The 19,786-nt window shown below is 24.3% G+C and overlaps 1 non-coding gene across 1 annotated transcript; it reads left to right on the top strand.

Moving 5' to 3' along the window:
- Positions 1-19,702: 19,702 nt before the first annotated feature.
- TRNAR-UCG (transfer RNA arginine (anticodon UCG)) lies at positions 19,703-19,775 on the top strand. Its single transcript has one exon. It is a non-coding gene; the product is annotated as a tRNA-Arg (tRNA).
- Positions 19,776-19,786: the final 11 nt, after the last annotated feature.

Raw genomic sequence — 19,786 nt, 5'->3', positions numbered from 1 at the left:
TAAATTGAACTTAATCAAGATATACCTTTAAATTAAACTTAATCAAGATATACCTTTTAAATTATACTTAATCAAGATATACCTTTAAATTGAACTTAATCAAGATATACCTTTAAATTAAACTTAATCAAGATATACCTTTAAATTAAACTTAATCAAGATATACCTTTAAATTAAACTTAATCAAGATATACCTTTAAATTGAACTTAATCAAGATATACCTTTAAATTGAACTTAATCAAGATATACCTTTAAATTAAACTTAATCAAGATATACCTTTAAATTAAACTTAATCAAGATATACCTTTAAATTAAACTTAATCAAGATATACCTTTAAATTGAACTTAATCAAGATATACCTTTAAATTAAACTTAATCAAGATATACCTTTAAATTAAAATTAATCAAGATATACCTTTTAAATTATACTTAATCAAGATATACCTTTAAATTAAATTTAATCAAGATATACCTTTTAAATTAAACTTAATCAAGATATACCTTTTAAATTATACTTAATCAAGATATACCTTTAAATTGAACTTAATCAAGATATACCTTTAAATTGAACTTAATCAAGATATACCTTTAAATTGAACTTAATCAAGATATACCTTTAAATTAAACTTAATCAAGATATACCTTTAAATTAAACTTAATCAAGATATACCTTTAAATTGAACCTTATCAAGATATACCTTTAAATTGAACTTAATCAAGATATACCTTTAAATTAAACTTAATCAAGATATACCTTTAAATTAAACTTAATCAAGATATACCTTTAAATTGAACTTAATCAAGATATACCTTTAAATTGAACTTAATCAAGATATACCTTTTAAATTAAACTTAATCAAGATATAAATTTAAATTCAACTTAATCAAGATATACCTTTAAATTAAACTTAATCAAGATATACCTTTTAAATTATACTTAATCAAGATATACCTTTAAATTAAACTTAATCAAGATATACCTTTAAATTAAACTTAATCAAGATATACCTTTAAATTAAACTTAATCAAGATATACCTTTAAATTGAACTTAATCAAGATATACCTTTAAATTAAACTTAATCAAGATATACCTTTAAATTAAAATTAATCAAGATATACCTTTTAAATTAAACTTAATCAAGATATACCTTTTAAATTATACTTAATCAAGATATACCTTTAAATTGAACTTAATCAAGATATACCTTTAAATTGAACTTAATCAAGATATACCTTTAAATTGAACTTAATCAAGATATACCTTTAAATTAAACTTAATCAAGATATACCTTTAAATTAAACTTAATCAAGATATACCTTTAAATTAAACTTAATCAAGATATACCTTTTAAATTATACTTAATCAAGATATACCTTTAAATTAAATTTAATCAAGATATACCTTTTAAATTAAACTTAATCAAGATATACCTTTTAAATTATACTTAATCAAGATATACCTTTAAATTAAACTTAATCAAGATATACCATTTAAATTATACTTAATCAAGATATACCTTTTAAATTATACTTAATCAAGATATACCTTTAAATTAAACTTAATCAAGATATACCTTTTAAATTATACTTAATCAAGATATACCTTTAAATTAAACTTAATCAAGATATACCTTTAAATTAAACTTAATCAAGATATACCTTTAAATTGAACTTATTCAAAATATACCTTTAAATTGAACTTAATCAAGATATACCTTTAAATTAAACTTAATCAAGATATACCTTTAAATTGAACTTAATCAAGATATACCTTTAAATTGAACTTAATCAAGATATACCTTTAAATTAAACTTAATCAAGATATACCTTTAAATTGAACTTAATCAATATATACCTTTAAATTGAACTTAATCAAGATATACCTTTAAATTGAACTTAATCAAGATATACCTTTAAATTAAACTTAATCAAGATATACCTTTAAATTGAACTTAATCAAGATATACCTTTAAATTGAACTTAATCAAGATATACCTTTAAATTGAACTTAATCAAGATATACCTTTAAATTGAACTTAATCAAGATATACCTTTAAATTGAACTTTATCAAGATATACCTTTAAATTGAACTTTATCAAGATATACCTTTAAATTGAACTTAATCAAGATATACCTTTAAATTGAACTTAATCAAGATATACCTTTAAATTGAACTTATTCAAGATATACCTTTAAATTGAACTTAATCAAGATATACCTTTAAATTGAACTTAATCAAGATATACCTTTAAATTGAACTTAATCAAGATATACCTTTAAATTGAACTAAAGCAAGATATACCTTTAAATTGAACTTAATCAAGATATACCTTTAAATTGAACTTAATCAAGATATACCTTTAAATTGAACTTAATCAAGATATACCTTTAAATTGAACTTAATCAAGATATACCTTTAAATTGAACTTAATCAAGATATACCTTTAAATTGAACTTAATCAAGATATACCTTTAAATTGAACTTAATCAAGATATACCTTTAAATTGAACTTAATCAAGATATACCTTTAAATTGAACTTAATCAAGATATACCTTTAAATTGAACTTAATCAAGATATACCTTTAAATTGAACTTAATCAAGATATACCTTTAAATTTAACTTAATCAAGATATACCTTTAAATTAAAATTAATCAAGATATACCTTTAAATTGAACTTAATCAAGATATACCTTTAAATTAAACTTAATCAAGATATACCTTTAAATTGAACTTAATCAAGATATACCTTTAAATTAAACTTAATCAAGATATACCTTTAAATTGAACTTAATCAAGATATACCTTTAAATTGAACTTAATCAAGATATACCTTTAAATTAAACTTAATCAAGATATACCTTTAAATTGAACTTAATCAATATATACCTTTAAATTGAACTTAATCAAGATATACCTTTAAATTGAACTTAATCAAGATATACCTTTAAATTAAACTTAATCAAGATATACCTTTAAATTGAACTTAATCAAGATATACCTTTAAATTGAACTTAATCAAGATATACCTTTAAATTGAACTTAATCAAGATATACCTTTAAATTGAACTTAATCAAGATATACCTTTAAATTGAACTTTATCAAGATATACCTTTAAATTGAACTTTATCAAGATATACCTTTAAATTGAACTTAATCAAGATATACCTTTAAATTGAACTTAATCAAGATATACCTTTAAATTGAACTTATTCAAGATATACCTTTAAATTGAACTTAATCAAGATATACCTTTAAATTAAACTTAATCAAGATATACCTTTAAATTGAACTTAATCAAGATATACCTTTAAATTGAACTTAATCAAGATATACCTTTAAATTGAACTTAATCAAGATATACCTTTAAATTGAACTTAATCAAGATATACCTTTAAATTGAACTTAATCAAGATATACCTTTAAATTGAACTTAATCAAGATATACCTTTAAATTGAACTTAATCAAGATATACCTTTAAATTAAACTTAATCAAGATATACCTTTAAATTAAGCTTAATCAAGATATACCTTTAAATTAAACTTAATCAAGATATACCTTTAAATTAAGCTTAATCAAGATATACCTTTAAATTAAACTTAATCAAGATATACCTTTAAATTGAACTTAATCAAGATATACCTTTAAATTGAACTTAATCAAGATATACCTTTAAATTGAACTTAATCAAGATATACCTTTAAATTGAACTTAATCAAGATATACCTTTAAATTGAACTTAATCAAGATATACCTTTAAATTAAACTTAATCAAGATATACCTTTAAATTCAACTTAATCAAGATATACCTTTTAAATTAAACTTAATCAAGATATACCTTTAAATTAAACTTAATCAAGATATACCTTTAAATTAAGCTTAATCAAGATATACCTTTAAATTGAACTTAATCAAGATATACCTTTAAATTGAACTTAATCAAGATATACCTTTAAATTGAACTTAATCAAGATATACCTTTAAATTGAACTTAATCAAGATATACCTTTAAATTGAACTTAATCAAGATATACCTTTAAATTGAACTTAATCAAGATATACCTTTAAATTGAACTTAATCAAGATATACCTTTAAATTGAACTTAATCAAGATATACCTTTAAATTGAACTTAATCAAGATATACCTTTAAATTGAACTTAATCAAGATATACCTTTAAATTGAACTTAATCAAGATATACCTTTAAATTGAACTTAATCAAGATATACCTTTAAATTGAACTTAATCAAGATATACCTTTAAATTGAACTTAATCAAGATATACCTTTAAATTAAACTTAATCAAGATATACCTTTTAAATTATACTTAATCAAGATATACCTTTAAATTGAACTTAATCAAGATATACCTTTAAATTAAACTTAATCAAGATATACCTTTAAATTAAACTTAATCAAGATATACCTTTAAATTAAACTTAATCAAGATATACCTTTAAATTGAACTTAATCAAGATATACCTTTAAATTAAACTTAATCAAGATATACCTTTAAATTAAAATTAATCAAGATATACCTTTTAAATTAAACTTAATCAAGATATACCTTTTAAATTATAATTAATCAAGATATACCTTTAAATTGAACTTAATCAAGATATACCTTTAAATTGAACTTAATCAAGATATACCTTTAAATTGAACTTAATCAAGATATACCTTTAAATTAAACTTAATCAAGATATACCTTTAAATTAAACTTAATCAAGATATACCTTTTAAATTAAAATTAATCAAGATATACCTTTAAATTAAACTTAATCAAGATATACCTTTAAATTAAACTTAATCAAGATATACCTTTAAATTAAACTTAATCAAGATATACCTTTAAATTGAACTTAATCAAGATATACCTTTTAAATTAAACTTAATCAAGATATACCTTTAAATTAAACTTAATCAAGATATACCTTTAAATTAAGCTTAATCAAGATATACCTTTAAATTGAACTTAATCAAGATATACCTTTAAATTGAACTTAATCAAGATATACCTTTAAATTGAACTTAATCAAGATATACCTTTAAATTGAACTTAATCAAGATATACCTTTAAATTGAACTTAATCAAGATATACCTTTAAATTGAACTTAATCAAGATATACCTTTAAATTGAACTTAATCAAGATATACCTTTAAATTAAACTTAATCAAGATATACCTTTAAATTAAGCTTAATCAAGATATACCTTTAAATTAAACTTAATCAAGATATACCTTTAAATTAAGCTTAATCAAGATATACCTTTAAATTAAACTTAATCAAGATATACCTTTAAATTGAACTTAATCAAGATATACCTTTAAATTGAACTTAATCAAGATATACCTTTAAATTGAACTTAATCAAGATATACCTTTAAATTGAACTTAATCAAGATATACCTTTAAATTGAACTTAATCAAGATATACCTTTAAATTAAACTTAATCAAGATATACCTTTAAATTGAACTTAATCAAGATATACCTTTAAATTAAACTTAATCAAGATATACCTTTTAAATTATACTTAATCAAGATATACCTTTAAATTATACTTAATCAAGATATACCTTTAAATTAAACTTAATCAAGATATACCTTTAAATTGAACTTAATCAAGATATACCTTTAAAATGAACTTAATCAAGATATACCTTTAAATTAAACTTAATCAAGATATACCTTTAAATTAAACTTAATCAAGATATACCTTTTAAATTATACTTAATCAAGATATACCTTTAAATTAAATTTAATCAAGATATACCTTTTAAATTAAACTTAATCAAGATATACCTTTTAAATTATACTTAATCAAGATATACCTTTAAATTAAACTTAATCAAGATATACCATTTAAATTATACTTAATCAAGATATACCTTTTAAATTATACTTAATCAAGATATACCTTTAAATTAAACTTAATCAAGATATACCTTTTAAATTATACTTAATCAAGATATACCTTTAAATTAAACTTAATCAAGATATACCTTTAAATTAAACTTAATCAAGATATACCTTTAAATTAAACTTAATCAAGATATACCTTTAAATTGAACTTATTCAAAATATACCTTTAAATTGAACTTAATCAAGATATACCTTTAAATTAAACTTAATCAAGATATACCTTTAAATTGAACTTAATCAAGATATACCTTTAAATTGAACTTAATCAAGATATACCTTTAAATTAAACTTAATCAAGATATACCTTTAAATTGAACTTAATCAATATATACCTTTAAATTGAACTTAATCAAGATATACCTTTAAATTGAACTTAATCAAGATATACCTTTAAATTAAACTTAATCAAGATATACCTTTAAATTGAACTTAATCAAGATATACCTTTAAATTGAACTTAATCAAGATATACCTTTAAATTGAACTTAATCAAGATATACCTTTAAATTGAACTTAATCAAGATATACCTTTAAATTGAACTTTATCAAGATATACCTTTAAATTGAACTTTATCAAGATATACCTTTAAATTGAACTTAATCAAGATATACCTTTAAATTGAACTTAATCAAGATATACCTTTAAATTGAACTTATTCAAGATATACCTTTAAATTGAACTTAATCAAGATATACCTTTAAATTGAACTTAATCAAGATATACCTTTAAATTGAACTTAATCAAGATATACCTTTAAATTGAACTAAAGCAAGATATACCTTTAAATTGAACTTAATCAAGATATACCTTTAAATTGAACTTAATCAAGATATACCTTTAAATTGAACTTAATCAAGATATACCTTTAAATTGAACTTAATCAAGATATACCTTTAAATTGAACTTAATCAAGATATACCTTTAAATTGAACTTAATCAAGATATACCTTTAAATTGAACTTAATCAAGATATACCTTTAAATTGAACTTAATCAAGATATACCTTTAAATTGAACTTAATCAAGATATACCTTTAAATTGAACTTAATCAAGATATACCTTTAAATTGAACTTAATCAAGATATACCTTTAAATTTAACTTAATCAAGATATACCTTTAAATTAAAATTAATCAAGATATACCTTTAAATTGAACTTAATCAAGATATACCTTTAAATTAAACTTAATCAAGATATACCTTTAAATTGAACTTAATCAAGATATACCTTTAAATTAAACTTAATCAAGATATACCTTTAAATTGAACTTAATCAAGATATACCTTTAAATTGAACTTAATCAAGATATACCTTTAAATTAAACTTAATCAAGATATACCTTTAAATTGAACTTAATCAATATATACCTTTAAATTGAACTTAATCAAGATATACCTTTAAATTGAACTTAATCAAGATATACCTTTAAATTAAACTTAATCAAGATATACCTTTAAATTGAACTTAATCAAGATATACCTTTAAATTGAACTTAATCAAGATATACCTTTAAATTGAACTTAATCAAGATATACCTTTAAATTGAACTTAATCAAGATATACCTTTAAATTGAACTTTATCAAGATATACCTTTAAATTGAACTTTATCAAGATATACCTTTAAATTGAACTTAATCAAGATATACCTTTAAATTGAACTTAATCAAGATATACCTTTAAATTGAACTTATTCAAGATATACCTTTAAATTGAACTTAATCAAGATATACCTTTAAATTGAACTTAATCAAGATATACCTTTAAATTGAACTTAATCAAGATATACCTTTAAATTGAACTAAAGCAAGATATACCTTTAAATTGAACTTAATCAAGATATACCTTTAAATTGAACTTAATCAAGATATACCTTTAAATTGAACTTAATCAAGATATACCTTTAAATTGAACTTAATCAAGATATACCTTTAAATTGAACTTAATCAAGATATACCTTTAAATTGAACTTAATCAAGATATACCTTTAAATTGAACTTAATCAAGATATACCTTTAAATTGAACTTAATCAAGATATACCTTTAAATTGAACTTAATCAAGATATACCTTTAAATTGAACTTAATCAAGATATACCTTTAAATTGAACTTAATCAAGATATACCTTTAAATTTAACTTAATCAAGATATACCTTTAAATTAAAATTAATCAAGATATACCTTTAAATTGAACTTAATCAAGATATACCTTTAAATTAAACTTAATCAAGATATACCTTTAAATTGAACTTAATCAAGATATACCTTTAAATTGAACTTAATCAAGATATACCTTTAAATTAAACTTAATCAAGATATACCTTTAAATTAAAATTAATCAAGATATACCTTTTAAATTATACTTAATCAAGATATACCTTTAAATTAAATTTAATCAAGATATACCTTTTAAATTAAACTTAATCAAGATATACCTTTTAAATTATACTTAATCAAGATATACCTTTAAATTGAACTTAATCAAGATATACCTTTAAATTGAACTTAATCAAGATATACCTTTAAATTGAACTTAACCAAGATATACCTTTAAATTAAACTTAATCAAGATATACCTTTAAATTAAACTTAATCAAGATATACCTTTAAATTGAACCTTATCAAGATATACCTTTAAATTGAACTTAATCAAGATATACCTTTAAATTAAACTTAATCAAGATATACCTTTAAATTAAACTTAATCAAGATATACCTTTAAATTGAACTTAATCAAGATATACCTTTAAATTGAACTTAATCAAGATATACCTTTTAAATTAAACTTAATCAAGATATAAATTTAAATTCAACTTAATCAAGATATACCTTTAAATTAAACTTAATCAAGATATACCTTTTAAATTATACTTAATCAAGATATACCTTTAAATTGAACTTAATCAAGATATACCTTTAAATTAAACTTAATCAAGATATACCTTTAAATTAAACTTAATCAAGATATACCTTTAAATTAAACTTAATCAAGATATACCTTTAAATTGAACTTAATCAAGATATACCTTTAAATTAAACTTAATCAAGATATACCTTTAAATTAAAATTAATCAAGATATACCTTTTAAATTATACTTAATCAAGATATACCTTTAAATTAAATTTAATCAAGATATACCTTTTAAATTAAACTTAATCAAGATATACCTTTTAAATTATACTTAATCAAGATATACCTTTAAATTGAACTTAATCAAGATATACCTTTAAATTGAACTTAATCAAGATATACCTTTAAATTGAACTTAATCAAGATATACCTTTAAATTAAACTTAATCAAGATATACCTTTAAATTAAACTTAATCAAGATATACCTTTTAAATTAAAATTAATCAAGATATACCTTTAAATTAAACTTAATCAAGATATACCTTTAAATTAAACTTAATCAAGATATACCTTTAAATTAAACTTAATCAAGATATACCTTTAAATTGAACTTAATCAAGATATACCTTTTAAATTAAACTTAATCAAGATATACCTTTAAATTAAACTTAATCAAGATATACCTTTAAATTAAGCTTAATCAAGATATACCTTTAAATTGAACTTAATCAAGATATACCTTTAAATTGAACTTAATCAAGATATACCTTTAAATTGAACTTAATCAAGATATACCTTTAAATTGAACTTAATCAAGATATACCTTTAAATTGAACTTAATCAAGATATACCTTTAAATTGAACTTAATCAAGATATACCTTTAAATTGAACTTAATCAAGATATACCTTTAAATTAAACTTAATCAAGATATACCTTTAAATTAAGCTTAATCAAGATATACCTTTAAATTAAACTTAATCAAGATATACCTTTAAATTAAGCTTAATCAAGATATACCTTTAAATTAAACTTAATCAAGATATACCTTTAAATTGAACTTAATCAAGATATACCTTTAAATTGAACTTAATCAAGATATACCTTTAAATTGAACTTAATCAAGATATACCTTTAAATTGAACTTAATCAAGATATACCTTTAAATTGAACTTAATCAAGATATACCTTTAAATTGAACTTAATCAAGATATACCTTTAAATTGAACTTAATCAAGATATACCTTTAAATTGAACTTAATCAAGATATACCTTTAAATTGAACTTAATCAAGATATACCTTTAAATTGAACTTAATCAAGATATACCTTTAAATTTAACTTAATCAAGATATACCTTTAAATTAAAATTAATCAAGATATACCTTTAAATTGAACTTAATCAAGATATACCTTTAAATTAAACTTAATCAAGATATACCTTTAAATTGAACTTAATCAAGATATACCTTTAAATTGAACTTAATCAAGATATACCTTTAAATTGAACTTAATCAAGATATACCTTTAAATTAAACTTAATCAAGATATACCTTTAAATTAAAATTAATCAAGATATACCTTTTAAATTATACTTAATCAAGATATACCTTTAAATTAAATTTAATCAAGATATACCTTTTAAATTAAACTTAATCAAGATATACCTTTTAAATTATACTTAATCAAGATATACCTTTAAATTGAACTTAATCAAGATATACCTTTAAATTGAACTTAATCAAGATATACCTTTAAATTGAACTTAACCAAGATATACCTTTAAATTAAACTTAATCAAGATATACCTTTAAATTAAACTTAATCAAGATATACCTTTAAATTGAACCTTATCAAGATATACCTTTAAATTGAACTTAATCAAGATATACCTTTAAATTAAACTTAATCAAGATATACCTTTAAATTAAACTTAATCAAGATATACCTTTAAATTGAACTTAATCAAGATATACCTTTAAATTGAACTTAATCAAGATATACCTTTCAAATTAAACTTAATCAAGATATAAATTTAAATTCAACTTAATCAAGATATACCTTTAAATTAAACTTAATCAAGATATACCTTTTAAATTATACTTAATCAAGATATACCTTTAAATTGAACTTAATCAAGATATACCTTTAAATTAAACTTAATCAAGATATACCTTTAAATTAAACTTAATCAAGATATACCTTTAAATTAAACTTAATCAAGATATACCTTTAAATTGAACTTAATCAAGGTATACCTTTAAATTAAACTTAATCAAGATATACCTTTAAATTAAAATTAATCAAGATATACCTTTTAAATTATACTTAATCAAGATATACCTTTAAATTAAATTTAATCAAGATATACCTTTTAAATTAAACTTAATCAAGATATACCTTTTAAATTATACTTAATCAAGATATACCTTTAAATTGAACTTAATCAAGATATACCTTTAAATTGAACTTAATCAAGATATACCTTTAAATTGAACTTAATCAAGATATACCTTTAAATTAAACTTAATCAAGATATACCTTTAAATTAAACTTAATCAAGATATACCTTTAAATTAAACTTAATCAAGATATACCTTTTAAATTAAAATTAATCAAGATATACCTTTAAATTAAACTTAATCAAGATATACCTTTAAATTAAACTTAATCAAGATATACCTTTAAATTAAACTTAATCAAGATATACCTTTAAATTGAACTTAATCAAGATATACCTTTTAAATTAAACTTAATCAAGATATACCTTTAAATTAAACTTAATCAAGATATACCTTTAAATTAAGCTTAATCAAGATATACCTTTAAATTGAACTTAATCAAGATATACCTTTAAATTGAACTTAATCAAGATATACCTTTAAATTGAACTTAATCAAGATATACCTTTAAATTGAACTTAATCAAGATATACCTTTAAATTGAACTTAATCAAGATATACCTTTAAATTGAACTTAATCAAGATATACCTTTAAATTGAACTTAATCAAGATATACCTTTAAATTAAACTTAATCAAGATATACCTTTAAATTAAGCTTAATCAAGATATACCTTTAAATTAAACTTAATCAAGATATACCTTTAAATTAAGCTTAATCAAGATATACCTTTAAATTAAACTTAATCAAGATATACCTTTAAATTGAACTTAATCAAGATATACCTTTAAATTGAACTTAATCAAGATATACCTTTAAATTGAACTTAATCAAGATATACCTTTAAATTGAACTTAATCAAGATATACCTTTAAATTGAACTTAATCAAGATATACCTTTAAATTAAACTTAATCAAGATATACCTTTAAATTGAACTTAATCAAGATATACCTTTAAATTAAACTTAATCAAGATATACCTTTTAAATTATACTTAATCAAGATATACCTTTTAAATTATACTTAATCAAGATATACCTTTTAAATTATACTTAATCAAGATATACCTTTAAATTATACTTAATCAAGATATACCTTTAAATTAAACTTAATCAAGATATACCTTTAAATTGAACTTAATCAAGATATACCTTTAAAATGAACTTAATCAAGATATACCTTTAAATTAAACTTAATCAAGATATACCTTTAAATTAAACTTAATCAAGATATACCTTTTAAATTATACTTAATCAAGATATACCTTTAAATTAAATTTAATCAAGATATACCTTTTAAATTAAACTTAATCAAGATATACCTTTTAAATTATACTTAATCAAGATATACCTTTAAATTAAACTTAATAAAGATATACCATTTAAATTATACTTAATCAAGATATACCTTTTAAATTATACTTAATCAAGATATACCTTTAAATTAAACTTAATCAAGATATACCTTTTAAATTATACTTAATCAAGATATACCTTTAAATTAAACTTAATCAAGATATACCTTTAAATTAAACTTAATCAAGATATACCTTTAAATTAAACTTAATCAAGATATACCTTTAAATTGAACTTATTCAAAATATACCTTTAAATTGAACTTAATCAAGATATACCTTTAAATTAAACTTAATCAAGATATACCTTTAAATTGAACTTAATCAAGATATACCTTTAAATTGAACTTAATCAAGATATACCTTTAAATTAAACTTAATCAAGATATACCTTTAAATTGAACTTAATCAAGATATACCTTTAAATTGAACTTAATCAAGATATACCTTTAAATTGAACTTAATCAAGATATACCTTTAAATTGAACTTAATCAAGATATACCTTTAAATTGAACTTAATCAAGATATACCTTTAAATTGAACTTAATCAAGATATACCTTTAAATTGAACTTAATCAAGATATACCTTTAAATTGAACTTAATCAAGATATACCTTTAAATTGAACTTAATCAAGATATACCTTTAAATTGAACTTAATCAAGATATACCTTTAAATTGAACTTAATCAAGATATACCTTTAAATTGAACTTAATCAAGATATACCTTTAAATTGAACTTAATCAAGATATACCTTTAAATTGAACTTAATCAAGATATACCTTTAAATTGAACTTAATCAAGATATACCTTTAAATTGAACTTAATCAAGATATACCTTTAAATTAAACAATCAAGATATACCTTTAAATTAAACAATCAAGATATACCTTTAAATTAAACAATCAAGATATACCTTTAAATTAAACAATCAAGATATGCCTTTAAATTAAACAATCAAGATATGCCTTTAAATTTAACTTAATCAGGATAAACCTTTAAATTAAACTTAATCGAGATAAACCTAAAAACTAAACTTAATCGAGATAAACCTAAAAACTAAACTTAATCGAGATAAACCTAAAAACTAAACTTAATCGAGATAAACCTAAAAACTAAACTTAATCGAGATAAACCTAAAAACTAAACTTAATCGAGATAAACCTAAAAACTAAACTTAATCGAGATAAACCTAAAAACTAAACTTAATCGAGATAAACCTAAAAACTAAACTTAATCGAGATAAACCTAAAAACTAAACTTAATCGAGATAAACCTTTAAACTTAAATAAAATTAAGGTGAAATTATCCCAAAACACCACTTTTTTGGTTAAATTCATGGATACCTTATTTAATTAAAATTAAAGGTATAGTCCCATTGGACCGAAACCGCTTTTTGGTTTTTTATGGAGAATATATTTAAATTTCCAGCCCAATGGCGGGTTTCTGCTCAATGGGAATTTATTTGAAAGAATTAGTTAATTTAATGTCTGTGAGGATTTCGAATCACCGCAGCAGCATGGTAGAATATCAGGCTTTTAATTCAGAGGCTCGGGTTCAAACCCAGAGAAGGAAATTGTAAGTTTGGTTAGGTTTGGTTAGGTTAGGTGAGGTTATTATCCTATTAATTACTTGCCACCTTTTCCTAAATATTCTCCTAATAGTTAGCTGCCACCTTTTCCAAAACATTCTCCTACTAATTAGCTGCCACCTTTTCCAAAATATTCTCCTAATAGTTAGCTGCCACCTTTTCCAAAACATTCTCCTACTAATTAGCTGCCACCTTTTCCAAAATATTCTCCTAATAGTTAGCTGCCACCTTTTCCTAATCATTCTCCTACTAATTAGCTGCCACCTTTTTCTAAATATTCTCCTAATAGTTAGCTGCCACCTTTTCCAAAATATTCTCCTAATAGTTAGCTGCCACCTTTTCCAAAATATTCTCGTAATAGTTAGCTGCCACCTTTTCCAAAATATTCTCCTAATAGTTAGCTGCCACCTTTTCCTAAACATTCTCCTACTAATTAGCTGCCACCTTTTCCTAAACATTCTCCTACTAATTAGCTGCCACCTTTTCCTAAACATTCTCCTACTAATTAGCTGCCACCTTTTCCAAAATATTCTCCTAATAGTTAGCTGCCACCTTTTCCAAAATATTCTCCTAATAGTTAGCTGCCAGCTTTTCCTAAACATTCTCCTACTAATTAGCTACCAGCTTTTCCTAAACATTCTCCTACTAATTAGCTGCCAGCTTTTCCTAAACATTCTCCTACTAATTAGCTGCCACCTTTTCCAAAATATTCTCCTAATAGTTAGGTGCCACCTTTTCCAAAACAATGCAATTCTCTCCATTATCAATCACTCTCAAAATTAAATTTTGCATTTCAAACATCAATATATATATATATACAACGAAAACTGTAGGGTAAAAAAATTCCTTAAAAAAGGTGAAAACGTTTGCTTTTTAAATTTTAATATATATTTTCCCAAAACCGCACATTTGGGCTGTTTTCGGTTGAATGGGAAACGCGTTCGGTCGAATGGGACACAAGGAAATTAAAACTTCACTTATCTTTCACCCAGTCTCAATTTTCCTTTTTAATCTTTACAATTAAATGAGTACTCAAGTCCATATTTACACCCATTTCAAGTCCATATTTACACCCATTTCAAGTCCATATTTACACCCATTTCAAGTCCATATTAACACCCATTTCAAGTCCATATTTACACCCATTTCAAATCCATATTTACCCCCATTTCAAATCCATATTTACCCCCATTTCAAGTCCATATTTACCCCCATTTCAAGTCCATATTTACCCCCATTTCAAGTCCATATTTACCCCCATTTCAAGTCCATATTTACCCCCATTTCAAGTCTATATTTAGCCCATTTCAAGTCCATATTTAGCCCCATTTCAAGTCCATATTTACCCCCATTTCAAATCCATATTTACCCCCATTTCAAGTCCATATTTACCCCCATTTCAAGTCCATATTTACCCCCATTTCAAGTCCATATTTACCCCCATTTCAAGTCTATATTTAGCCCATTTCAAGTCCATATTTAGCCCCATTTCAAGTCCATATTTACCCCATTTCAAGTCCATATTTACCCATATTTCATGTCCCAAATTAAAACCCCTATTAATCTCATATCAAACCCCTGTTCACCCCATTTCAGGACCATACGCCTGATTTACAGGAATATTTATAGTCTTGTTCAGTGGGACTTCACTACCTTTCCTATTGTGTATGTACACGTTGAAGGCTTTCTTATTATATCAATCCTGAATGAACACGATTATAAGTTAATGCCGTTAAAATTATCCAAATGAACTCTTTTGGGCAACAACTAATGGAGTCAGATTGGATTTAATAATGAGCATGTTTTACTTTTTAAAACATCACTTAAAAACCTTTCTGAGTTTTGTATGCACAATTTTTTAAAAATACATGCTTTCAATTATTGCTTATTGGAAAATATTTCATGGCATAAAAATTTTATTTTTATTTTACAAACCGAGATTAATATTAGGTCATTACTAAACAACGCGGGCCTTTTCCAAAAAATCGTTTATTTTTCAAGGTCCTTCAACTAAAAACGTTGAAAATATTGCTTGTTTTATAGGTCGGGTAAGGTAAGGCATATGTTAGTTAGGTTACGTTTCATTGAGACACAAATTTCAAGCATTGTGCCTCTTATTTATCCTATAAATGCTGTAAATTTAATAAAAAAAAGTTCAATAATAACAAACGTTTTATCGTTGACAGCGTTTAAAAATAAAAATATTTGCTTTTAATAATATGTAATAATATAGGCACTATATTACGTTAGAAAATTATTTTTGGGAACTCATGCTATGTTCAAACTTCGTTTAAGTTCGTTACAGTGTTACGTAATTTGACTTAAAAATTAAAATAAGCGAATCGCTTTATAACGGTGCATTTCTGCGACTTAAAAATATTTCATTCTTCTAAACAATAAATTTTGCTTAATGTTTTACAAAATAGATGGGATTTTTGCTCATTTTACATAACCACTCAATCTTTATAAGTTAATCAGATGTTAACGGGCGTAGATAGAATTATAAATTAAGCCAAGATGTTTGTCCCATTAGACCAAATCCAAAACCGCCAAATTGCGGTAGTCTTCAGCCGAATGGGAATTCGGTCGTAAGGCAGGTAAGCGGTTAATTACCATAGTACAATTAACTTGAAATGGGTCAATAGGGCCTTAAAACGGGGGAAATAGGGTCTTTAAATGGGTAAACAGGGACTTGAAATAGTGTATTAACGGGTTTGTTTTACACCATAAACGTGGTGCTAAATATGGAAAAAATTAATATTTAACAACTATTTCACAGTTTTTCACTTCACTTGGTTTAATAAAAGCGTACTTTTTCCCTACTTTTAACACCATTAAATTAATTAATATTAGAAGTTCAACAGATTGCCTAAAAAAGATGTTACAAACCACTGTAAATGGTGCATAAATGCCTAATATTTCCTCAATACTTGCAAATAATATTAGAAAATGGCGTGAATTGATCATAAAAAAGGGGTTAAAGTACACCCTAAATGATGTCTTTTTTGCCACAGGAAAAAACAGCATAAATGGCGTTTGAATGCACCGTTATATTTTAGAGTGCAATGGTATGACTGTAAAGCAAACATAATTATTCAAAATTTAATTACATTAAGACTGAAGTGACAGATATTATAAAAAAACGTCTTGGTTTGGACCAAGGCCGAAAAAACAAACGATATGTGTGAGGTTTATCAATTGACTGAAGTTTCAGATATTGAAATTTTTTTCTAGTTATTTCTATCCACTCAATCCTTAATCAATATTTAATTCAATCAACTGATTTTACTGTTAATCGATCTAGTCCCTCTAAATTAATTGAAAAAATTACATATCTACGCTTTTTCAAGAACAATTACATTTTCCGAAAACATTTTATTATGAAATTAATTATTTTGAAGGGATTTCGTGTCGATCCACACTAACTTGCTAGCACCTTGACGGACAAAGTTTTAATTGTTGCTGGCTTGACAAATTTTCAAGTTTGCACCAAAAGAAGTTTAAATCTGTTTTAAGTTGTTGATAAGACTGTCGTTTACAGTGAATGTCGTCTACTTAAGACAAAGCAACAAAGTTTATCCTGTGTGGTAAAGGGTAAAGATCACATAAACAGAAATACTTCTCAGTACCACTACCAATGACTTGTTATATTCATTTCCCGCGGAAATAATATGGTTAAACACATCATTTATTACTAGTTATGCCAAGAAGGTCACATTTAACTCCGAAACCCCTTCCCTTCCTCTATTTTCCCAATATATGGCGTTTTATAATAACCAGTGTTTCCAGTGTATGGGTCATCTGAACCGTCGCAACACACCCAGCCAATAGATCGAAACCTTTTCACATTAGTAAACGGTACATGACACTCCGGACTGGCCCACCAACCTTATTAACCCAACACTATAAAACATTCGTGTACATGAATGATTATGGTTATGGCTTAACACTCGCTAGCGCCCGAACGACCGATCACTCAGTGTAATCGGTGTGCATTTGTAAGTGAGTGGACCATTTTGGAAATTACATACAGAGAAACTAAAACACAGGTGTGACCCCGCCATTGGGGGGTTTTCTCTCATTCTCTCGCTCGCTTAGAAACACCGCTATAGGCAGTGCTAGTTGACTAGCCTCCTGCCCGTAGTGAACTTTGGCACCGTCTGGCGATGACCCTTGGTGCGAGGGAGAATACACCCCAATGGTGGCCTCGCCACTGTGCTTTCCGAAATGATCTTTACGCTTGCTAAAATGATTACGCGTAATATGAAACCGGTGTAAAAGTAGCGCCAACAATGTAGAAAGGGGTGGTGACGTTTCAAATGAAGACTGAGTTATGACCAAGAAATTCTAAAGTACGGAAATGGAAGTTCCAGTGCAATTTTACCTTCATAGAGGCGACAATAGAAATGTAGCATTTCGATATACGAAATTAAATGTATAAATTCGCGCAACACCCTGGTTTGGCATCTATTAAATATTTACATTTTCCATTGGAGTTATACCAAAGTTCGCTTGCTCTTTTTAGACATCCAGTAAAACATTTCAAATATTCAATACTGATCCCTCAACAAGTACTCCCTTCAAAATAATTAATTTCATAATAAAATGTTTTCGGAAAATGTAATTGTTCTTGAAAAAGCGTAGATATGTAATTTTTTCAATTAATTTAGAGGGACTAGATCGATTAACAGTAAAATCTGTTGATTGAATTAAATATTGATTAAGGATTGAGTGGATAGAAATAACTAGAAAAAAATTTCAATATCTGAAACTTCAGTCAATTGATAAACCTCACACATATCGTTTGTTTTTTCGGCCTTGGTCCAAACCAAGACGTTTTTTTATAATTTTAGTAAAAGATCTTTTATGGTTCCTTAAAACGCATAAATACAATGTTTGGAAAAGTTTTTTATAGTACGAAGCAAGGGCTTGTAGCGTAATGGATAACGCGTCTGCCTTCGAAGCAGAAGATTCCTTGTTCGAGTCCTAGCAAGCTCGGATTTAACATTTAAAGATAATTATTAGAGCATATTGGAAGGAAAATTTATAATATTGCAATGCTTCAATAGCATCTAGATAAACAACTAGCGGGCTTGTGGCGCAATGGACAACGCGTCTGCCTACGGAGCAGAAGATTCAAGGTTCGAGTCCTGGCAATCTCGGTTTTAAAATTCAAAGATGATTATTAGAGTGTAACGGAAGGAAAATTTATAATATTGCAATGCTTCAATAGCATTTTGATCAACTTCTAACGGGCTTGAGGCGCAATGGATAACGCGTCTGCCTACGGAGCAGAAGATTCAAGGTTCGAGTCCTGGCAAGCTCGGTCTTTATTTCAGTGAGAGATCTTTTATGCGTCATAAAAAATGCATAAATCCAATGTTTGGAAAGTTTTTTATAGTACGACCAAGGGCTTCTAGCGTAATGGATAACGCGTCTGCCTTCGAAGCAGAAGATTCCAGGTTTGAGTCCTGGCAAACTCGGTCTTTATTTTAGTAAAAGATCTTTTATGGTTCCTTAAAACGCATAAATACAATGTTTGGAAAAGTTTTTTATAGTACGTAACAAGGGCTTGTAGCGTAACGGATAACGCGTCTGCCTTCGAAGCAGAAGATTCCACGTTCGAGTCCTGGCAAGCTCGGATTTAACATT

This window comes from Phalangium opilio, unplaced genomic scaffold (genome assembly GCF_054372755.1).
Source record: "Phalangium opilio isolate 3A_F unplaced genomic scaffold, DU_Popi_V2 ptg000043l_1, whole genome shotgun sequence".
In the NCBI taxonomy this organism is placed as follows: domain Eukaryota; kingdom Metazoa; phylum Arthropoda; class Arachnida; order Opiliones; family Phalangiidae; genus Phalangium; species Phalangium opilio.
This window is presented reverse-complemented; position numbering and strand designations above follow the sequence as displayed.